Below are 6,321 nucleotides of genomic sequence, written 5' to 3' on the forward strand. Positions count from 1 at the left end.
AAATTCAAGCAGTAATGAAAGAACAAGAATTACAAACTCAAGCGGCAATGAAAGAACAAAAATTATAAACTCAGAGGTATATTAAAGAAATTGAGATAAATGCAAAAGAAAGGAAAATGGAAAGGATGGCCAAGGAAAGAGAAAGGGAAATAGATATGCAAATACTTAATGCTGACACGTCTACAATGAGTATAAAACAACGAGCTCTTTATGAGATTGCATGTGAGAAAATAATCGCCAAGTGGTTTACTTAATGGTTCTTTGTATTCATAGAGTTTTGTAATATGTTCTTATTTTTATTGCATATTACTGGTATGTGATGTAGTTTGTTTTATTTATTTCTGATATAATTTTTTAAATTAGTCAATATTATTGTGCTGTTATTGTTCATGAAAGTGACCGTTGCAAAACTAGCCGTTAAGTAGTCATTGCAAAACTAGCCGTTAAGTAGCCGTTGTTAAACTAGCCGTTGAGGAGTAGGTACTTATTGCAGACACACTTATAAATATCAACTATCAATGACTCTGCAACTCCACTTCAACTCTTGTTTCTCACCTCGAAATTGAAATAAAAATTACATTTCTAGATATGGCTAGAAATTTTGATGATATCTTTAATGAGGCTTTGAATGACAAAAGAAGACGGCAAGATAACACACTCATAGATAATTGGATCGATGAGTGTTTACTCGAAGATTCAGAAGAAGAAGATATCGATAGAAGCTCTATCCCAACTCCTCATAGATGGATCAACAGAGATCGAGAAGCAGGACATGATCGGCTTTTCCATGATTACTTTGCAGATGAACCGATGTATAATGCTGACATTTTTCGACGGAGATTTCGAATGAGAAGACATGAGTTCCTTCGGATAGTAGATGCTCTCTCAAACGTCTATCCATATTTCCAACAGAGGGTTGATGCAACTGGAAGAAGAGGCTTGTAACCACTCCAAAAATATACCGTTGCGATACGGATGTCAGCATATGGCGTAGCAGCTGATGCTGTTGATGATTATGTGTGCATAAGCGAGAGCACTGCAATTGAATGCTTGGAAAAATTTGTTGAAGGTGTCATTTCGGTGTTCGAGGATGAATACTTGCGAAAACCAAATCCAAATGACGTACGACACCTGCTACAAATGGCGGAGGGTCGTGGCTTTCCTGGCATGTTGGGTAGCATTGACTGTATGCATTGTAATGAAAAAATTGTCCAAAGGCGTGGAAATGTATGTACATGAGTGATTATCGTGGGGTTGCAACCATAGTACTTGAGGTTGTAGCATCTTCAGACCTTTGGATATGGCATGTGTTCTTTGGAGTTTCTGGTTCAAATAACGATATCAACGTGTTAGATCGTTCTCCAGTGTTCGATGATATTCTAAATGACCGTGCCGGAGATAAATTATACTATTAATGGTAATAATTATACTATAAGATACTATTTAGCAGATGATATTTATCTTGAATGGGCCACATTTGTCAAATCAATTTCAAAGCCACAAGGGGAGAAACACAAGTTATTTGCACAATACCAAGAATGGCAAAGAAAAGATGTGGAGTGAGCATTCAGAGTGTTGCAAGCACACTTTGCAATTATATGTGGTCCAGCTCGCTTTTGGGAAAAGAAGAAGTTTGCCAACATAATAAGAGCTTGTATTATATTGCATAATATGATTGTTGAGAATGAAAGAGACACTTATGCAGGAAATTTTGCTCAAGGCTTAGAGTATGATATTGTCGAAAATGGCTTATCACAACCTCAGCTGGGAGAAGAAGATTTTGCACCATACCATCAATTTTTCCAAAGAAATACCCAACTTCAAAATAGACAGCAGCATAGACAATTGAAAGAGGACTTGATTGAACACATATGGCAATTTCACAATGCTTGTCATCAACTATAGAGTTTAATTATATTTTTCTTTGTATTAAGTAATTTTACAATTTAGTGTAATCCCGAATTATATATTATGTATTATTGTTACATATAAATTTATTTAATATTAATATCTTTTAATAGTGAATTATTTTTAAATTTATAAATTTAATTTATATAATTGAAAAAAATAAATTACATTAATTTTAAGTATTTTAATTAATTAATTAAGTGAGACCACAACATGGACTAAAGTTAGTTCCTCCTAATAGAGAAGAGAGAGATGTTTTGAGTTCTTATTTACTGTTTATGACGCAAAAGTTGATGTGGAGTTACTTTTTATGACAGGTGGATCATAAAAAGAAACTAGGATAAATTCCCTACTAGAGATGATTTAATAAATATGTTAGATATGCACAATGTCCTTTCAAAATCTTTCTGTATGATAAAAAATTGATTAGAAGTAATCTACAAACTAATATTCAATTTTGACTATTTGGTAAAAGAGACAGAAATAGAAGACAATACAATCTACCATCTGTTAATGAAGTTTACCATCTGTTAATGAAGTTGTAGGTTTATTTGTAACGAATTTTGATGGATGAACCCAAGAAAGATATATTGTCATTGAAACAAAACTAGGATTACTTAAACAGATATCTAAGTTGAATCCAGCATGCTTGGATCTACAATATCTACTATTTTTTCTTAAGGGAAGGATAGTTGGAGAGAAAAGATTCCATTGAACATACTATCCAAAAATTTGACCAATGAACTAGGATACATTAGCATGAGAGGCATTTTTGCATTTAGAATACAACATAAACTTTGGTGGGAATTTTTTTAAATAAATATTGTAATTATTTTATTTATTAAAATAGGTATTTTGGTCACTATTTATATTTTTAAGTCTCATTACATATTTTATTTATCGTGTAAATAAAACTATTATATTTATATTTCGTTTACATTGTAAATGAGATATGATACGATTTTAATTGGTTGTATCTCATTTACAAACGTAATATATGTATTATTACTAAAAAATATACGATTAAAATAATATCAATTTATTTTTTATTTTTAAATTAATTCAATTTTTTAAAAATTAAAATTTTTGTAAATTTTTTCTCTAATATAATTTAATTTTATACAATTTAATTTTATAGAATAATATCAATTTTAATTTTTTTAATTCAAAACTAGTAATTTAAAATCGTCCAGTTAAAATCAGTATATTATTTTCTTAAAAATTAATCCTTTCGAATTTAAAATCAGTACATTATTTTTCTAAAAATAATCCATTCGAATTGGATTAATTTACATTTAAAAAAAAAAATTAAACATCTAATAAGTGAGAGAATATTCGGAATAAAAAGTTATTAAATTAAAAGAATTATCTCTCCCACCTTTTTCTTGTCATTTAAACGGTTATCTCTTCTATCCTTTGTTGGCTAAGGATAGTCCCACAACGTTTAGACCATTAAATGGTCCCATAACAAAATATGTTTTTTAAGTTTTTTTAATAACTGCTAAATAGTCCTTTTCTAATTTCGATTACAAATTAACCCCATATATTTTATTTAATTATAAAATCTATTTTTTATTTTATAAATTATTATTTTATCATTCATCTATTATGTTTATTAACAATAAAAATAAAAAATAATAACGAATTAGATCTTCCATTGATCGTAATAAATTTTTTGGCCATTCCAATCGATTAAAAGTTTATATTTAATCCGTGACATTCGTCCAGGACGGTGCAATCGTGTTTCTTTGAAAATCAATCGATTGGATTATCAAAACAATCCATTGAATTTCAGGTTTTCCATAACTCAATCGATTGCACTACAGATTATCACAAAATAATCGATTGAAAATTGTAAGCAGCATTGTTTTCGCAAAAATTAATCGATTGGTCATATTACCCAATCGATTGAACAATGACTAAAATGGGGTTTTTTTAAAATTCAATTGATTGCTTATACTACCCAATTGATTGAATGCTTCAAAACAAGGTGAGGTCTCACAATTCAACCAATTGGTTGTGTTACCCAATCGATTGAAGTCATCAAAATAATATGAATTTGCCCAATTCAATCGTTTGGTTGTGTTACCTAATCGATTGAAATCTTCAAAGCAATATGGATTTGCCCAATTCAATCGATTGATTGTGTTACCCAATCGATTGAAAGTTTTTACAATTTTTCTCTATTTCTATGCACTATAGAGATATTTTAGTTTAAAAAACTCATATTTTTATGATGAAGTAATATCATTTTTATTTATTATTTCAACAATAATGCCAAACAAATTTTATGTCTTGTGAATTATATTATATTTTATTTTATATAATTAATTTATGTAAAAAAATTTCATATCTTTTTATTTGTTTGCATTCTATTTTGTTCTTTTCATTTGTTCAAGATTTGACCTCTCTATTGAATCTTGACTAGAAAAAAAAATACCATGCAATATATATCAAAGCATTTTAATAATCTGTTCATATATTGCTAAGGCATATATAAAGTATATATATATTACAAATTTTTAATCAATTCTTCCTAGATTAACAATGGAAGCCCCTTTCCAATCCTCCATTAGAGCGATAGAACTTTTAGACTTATCATCTTTAAATTTTACAGTTTCCTCAGGAGGCACACGATCCGTGATTTCCTCATTGTAAAGCTCTAATAATATTACTTTCATGTTGTGCTATGTATTCTAAGCCTCTAATATATCGAACATCTGTTTCACAACTCCGGGGATGACACCAGCATCACTCGGCAATTCGCCATTCTGCACGATAAAGAGCACATAAGGATAATTGGATTTTAATACAAAATATTTGAACAGACATAAAAAGCAGTTAAAACAGGAAAATATTGAATATCTCCTGCACCGCCGATATCCCCTACACCATTGGTATTTCCAGTTGGGGTATTTGATATGAATTTCTCAAAAAGGAGGAACATTTCAAGCAATGAATTCCTGTAAAAAAATAAGAACATTCATTACCAGCCAATACATGATTTCAAAAAAGGGCAAGTCAAGAGACATTATAACTACCTAGGCATCGAGTCATAAGCCTGCACCACTCTCTGATGATACATAAAGAGATTGATACACAATTTCAATGGTGGGATTGAATAATTGGTGATAGATTATTCACCAATTTATAATGTTAATATTAAAGAAAAGATAAGATTAGAGTATCTAAATCAAAATAAAGTCTTAAAAATTGAAGATAGAATTTTAAAGTTAAAATAGATGAATAATAAGATAATAATTTATAAAAACGATAAGAAAATTGAAAATGGCGTAGTACACAATTCAATCAATTAGGTAACACAACCAATCGATTGAATTGGACAAATCCATATTGCTTTGATGATTTCAATTGATTGGGTAACACAACCAATCGATTGAATTGTGAGACCTCAAGTTGCTTTAGAGCATTCAATCGATTGGGTAGTATAAGAAATCGATTGAATTTTAAAAAATCAACATTTTAGTCATCGTTCAATCGATTGGGTAATATGAACAATCGATTGATTTTTGCAAAAACCATGCTGCCTTGCAATTTTCAATCGATTGTTTTGTGATAACCTATAGTCCAATCAATTGAGTTATGGGAAACCTGAAATTCAATCGATTGTTTTGATAATCCAATCGATTGATTTTCAAATAAACACGATTTCACAGCTCTGACGAACGTCACGGATCAAATATAAATTTTTAATTTATTGGAATGGCCAAAAAATTTATTACAATCAATGGAAGATCTAATTCGTTATTATTTTTTATTTTGATTGTTAATAAACATAATAGATTAATGATAAAATAATAATTTATAAAATAAAAAATAGTTTTTATAATTAGAAAAGAACTATTTAACAGTTGTTAAAAAAACTTAAAAAATATGTTTTATTATGAGACCATTTAATAGTCCAAATATTCTAGGACCATCGAATCCAGTGCCCTCTTTGTTTTATACTTTTATCCCATCAACTCTACGCGTCTTTTAATTTAATAATTTTTTATCCCTAATTTATTAAATGTTTTGGTTTTTAGGAGTGGACACCTTTCTTCTCATTCTAGAACTTGAACATGTCTTTTCTCGTTTACTAAGTGTGTGTTTGGATTACAATTGGCAAAAAAGAGTTTGCATAAAATTAATTTTGCAAACTTGATTTTGATCAAAAATAAATTTGTATTGAAGTAATTTATGTTTGATCATTTTTATATTAAAACGGATTATAATAAAATAAATATTGTTTGAATTACACTACTCAAAATCACTTTTAGATAAAAAATTACTAAAACAACATCAACTTAAATAATTTTTTATATTATCCTATTATTTTAATTTAAATATTTGAATAATCTTATTAATTAATTTTATAATAGAATTAATATTTATTTATTAAAATAAAATAAC

General features: G+C 28.7%; 1 pseudogene; it reads left to right on the forward strand.

Moving 5' to 3' along the window:
• The first annotated feature begins 588 nt into the window (after positions 1-588).
• On the forward strand, positions 589-1,905 carry LOC107475268 (uncharacterized; annotated as a pseudogene).
• Positions 1,906-6,321: the final 4,416 nt, after the last annotated feature.

Source organism: Arachis duranensis, chromosome 2 (genome assembly GCF_000817695.3).
Source record: "Arachis duranensis cultivar V14167 chromosome 2, aradu.V14167.gnm2.J7QH, whole genome shotgun sequence".
Lineage (NCBI taxonomy): Eukaryota > Viridiplantae > Streptophyta > Magnoliopsida > Fabales > Fabaceae > Arachis > Arachis duranensis.